The sequence below is a fragment of the Mytilus trossulus genome, chromosome 2 (genome assembly GCF_036588685.1).
Source record: "Mytilus trossulus isolate FHL-02 chromosome 2, PNRI_Mtr1.1.1.hap1, whole genome shotgun sequence".
In the NCBI taxonomy this organism is placed as follows: domain Eukaryota; kingdom Metazoa; phylum Mollusca; class Bivalvia; order Mytilida; family Mytilidae; genus Mytilus; species Mytilus trossulus.
The window spans coordinates 80163323-80167127 of NC_086374.1; the positions used below are offsets into that span (position 1 = coordinate 80163323).

At 32.0% G+C, this 3805-nt stretch overlaps 1 long non-coding RNA gene across 1 annotated transcript; it reads left to right on the plus strand.

Moving 5' to 3' along the window:
- Positions 1 to 253: 253 nt before the first annotated feature.
- Positions 254 to 3805, plus strand: LOC134705438 (uncharacterized). Its single transcript, XR_010105565.1, has 2 exons — positions 254 to 288; positions 3598 to 3805. It is a non-coding gene; the product is annotated as an uncharacterized LOC134705438 (long non-coding RNA).

Here is a 3805-nt window from a genome sequence, read left to right on the forward strand (position 1 = left end):
CATATATAATGTTCAAATAAAACTTGAGAGATAAATGGGGAATGTGTGAAAGAGATGACAACCCGACTAAAGAACAGAATACAGCCGAAGGCAACCAATGCGTCTTCAGCAAAATGAGAAAATCCCACACCCGGAGGCTGGCTTTAGCTGGCACCAAAACAAAAATGACTTATGATTAAAAAAAAACACACTAAAGGATCTACATTGTTTAATCAATATTAAAATTCAAAATAATGATTTTAGATAACAGTGGAACAAAGCAGTACTCCCGAAAGACAGAAGTACCAGGTATGGCTTGAAATCATTTCATTATAATGTTACACAAATCTGAAATAAGTTCCCTAAGAGTTTAAGCAATGAAACATTTTTTCCATTTGATTAAACTGGTACGAATATGTGTCCAAACAAGTCATGCCAATACATTGCATGCATATATATATATACATTGTATATATATATATTTCGATGTTTATGCTTTTTATTTTTGTGTGATTGCTTCATTTGCAATTGTTTATTATTGCTATTATTTGCTGTTTTTAATATACTAACTTACGTTTTGTTTTAAAAGATACTTTATTTTTCATTGACATTTATAAAATTATGACTGTTTTCCATTTGAAAAGTTTAAGTAGTTAACTGAATATCGACTTTAAACAACACTTTGAGTTGAATCGATAAAATGAATCGTCCAACTATCACAAAGGAGAATCGAGCAATCGGAAAAATATTTGAATACTAAATATAATATTGCACTAACGAATGTCGTATACAAGAAAATTTTCATTAAGACAACAAAGGATCTTCAGGAATTTATGAATTATTTCAATAAATGTAAACGTATTTACATGGACTGTAACACTTTTTGTTTATCAAGTCAAAGCAAAGATAATGACTGAAAAAATCGAATTCATGTCAATAAACTATAAAATTTACACCAACTAAAATACAAAAGGTTTATATGTATATTGATTATTAATCAGTCAAACCAATATATAAAATGAATGAATGCATGTTGTTATTTTCTCTCATTCATATACTACTATTGTTGTTTCTTGCAACTATTTTATCTGTGTTAAGTTTGGTATTCAAATCTCAGAATTGAATATAACAAAAAAGAAAAAGTATGGGGGCTTGAAACAGAACATTATTGTGCAAAGTGAACATGATTGTCTGTTCACATGTATCGTAGCACTATGAAAACACTAAACAAAGCAGAAAGAATATTAAGGTAACATTTGAATTAAAAATAAGAACTCACAACAACAAACCCTATTTTATCGATGTTCATAATAACCTTAGTCTGTCAGACATCAGTATTCTCATTCTTGTCGAGCTTAAAAGCAGAATGCTCGACATAGTTATAGGAATCCGACAGCGTCGGTAGCTGCGTTCATGATAACTAAATAATTCAAAGCTTTGTACTATGAAAGATGGCGAACCTGTAGCCTTCATTTTGTTTTATATAGATACCTTATGTTATGTTGTTTTTTGTTATATGTCCACTGCCAGTAACCTCATTCTCATGATTTAGTGACTATACTTGAAAAGGATGATAAGATTTGTTTGTAATGTTCATTACGAGTAATAGGATAACTGTATGTAATAGGTACGTATGTGCGAGGTCTTTGTTTTTTTTTATTTTAAATTTCAAGCGATAGGTCAACTATATCTGGTGTTTGAATTGATTGTAGATGTATATGTCTGTCTAACAGATTCAATCTTACCTTGACCTATTTTTCCGAATTCATTGTTAAATGTTAAGTTTTCATGGGTTGCAGATACCATATGCAATATGTTTACTGTATGCATGATGCATAGATTGATTGTCAGCTGTACATGTCTGTCTGGCATAGTTAATCTGACCTTTACCTTCATTTCAGGGTTCATCGATCAATGTAACGTTGTCTTGGTTAATTTTGTATCTAAGAAACTATCAACTCTATGTGATGCATTGGATAAATTTAAGGTGCACTTGTATTTCCATTTTGGATTATCTTACCTTGACTCATATTCTTGAATAATATTATGTTTATGTGATATTTGCAGACAAGTTTTCAAGTTTATAACTATCAATATGAAATTAATGATCAGTAAAGCAGGCGAAATATTTCAGCGTGTGCTCTCTTGTTGTATTTCGTTTTTCATATTGACATTCGGGCTTCACATTTGAAGTCACTTCTCACATTTCGTTCCAATTTAACTTACAAAATAACCCAATTTGAGATATTGTCATTAAAGAATTGAGTAATAATTTTGGATACAACTGTTGTTCAAACATATTTTGATCTGTCACTGTGCGTTAAATGGCCGTAGTATGTCAAATATGACAATTTTGACATGTTCATGATGTCAAAATGACACTACACGTGGACAAAAGTATCTATACTGACCGACTTTAGAAACGCAACACTAGATTATTTTAGTGTTGTTTTTGAATGAATGTGTCACCGTCAAAAGCGATAACTGCCTATCACAAACGCCAAAATGATTATCAGAAAGGTCAACAAATTCTGTCTGACATGTTTTAGGTTCTGTTTTACACCTTCTGAATTTGCATTTGTTCAACCCATTATTTGGTTTTGGCAATTATGCGGTTGGAACTAGAGGGCTTTAAAGGTTTACCTTCAGTCGATTCTTTGGCAATTCAGTTTCTGGGAAATATTTATGGCATGAACCTGTACGCAATGGCACTCGGCAATTTGAATATCAGTTGACGTTGCGGCTGTAAACATGGCTAGCAAATGATGAACTGTGTATTCAAATTCTGTTGACGTTTCATTGTCACTACACGTTGATTTGTTCATTGATGGCCAGAAACAAATCTGGTCTACTTGTATCGTTGTCGGAAGGACAGTAAGACGAGTTTCTGAAGTCATAAAGTATGGTTGCAGCACGTTTATGTTTTCATGTTTGCAGTATTCTTAAGGAATAATTCAGTTTTTAATTTCTCAGTCTTGGAAAAATGGAGATGCAACATTTTTAAACTGAATTAAGTGAGACAAAGGATTGAAAGAACTGTTTCACAAAGCAAAATAACCTGAAACAATCTTTCTTGTGCCCAAATTTCGCTTTAAGAAATTCGTGGGACTTCAAAATATCGGTATGTTCAATAACCACAGGTAAGTCAGATTTTGATTTTTTTGTAAGGAGAAAGAAGTATGATAAGCATGAACAGAAGTAATAAGACAATCAAACAAGATTTGGTAATAAAATCAACAAAATGAGTGTTGTGTTTCTAAAGTCGTTCAGTATATTATAAAACATATAATTGCTCTTATCACATTTTTTCCTTCAACGAAATATAAATTCATTGGTCAGAATCAGAATGTCATGATTAATTAATTAACTGTAGTTGTGGTATTCCTCCGCAAAGTGGGCACTAAAAGTAGAGCCAATCTATTAAGAGTACCTTCGGAGAGAAAAAAAAACAATTCCCTTTTCAAAAGCTGCAGGAAACACTTAGTACGTAGAACGTTATCAGTTTGCTTCAATGCTAATTTGTGACAAACTTATCAAGGATTTAAGCGGTAAGTAATATTTCCAGCATTACATTTGGTTTTGAATAATCGAAAAAAATAAATTTGTTTTCTTTTTCAGCTTATAAGCCTTACCAGTCTTACAAGCCTAGCCAGTCTTATAAGCCTTACCAGTCTTACAAGCCTAACCAGTCTTACAAGCCTAACCAGACTTACAAGCCTTACCAGTCTTACAAGCCTTACAAGCCTAACTCACGTTGGAACTCATATGGAAAATAAATAACGATTTCAAGATTAAAGATTAATGAAGTTTTAGTTCATTATAGTGC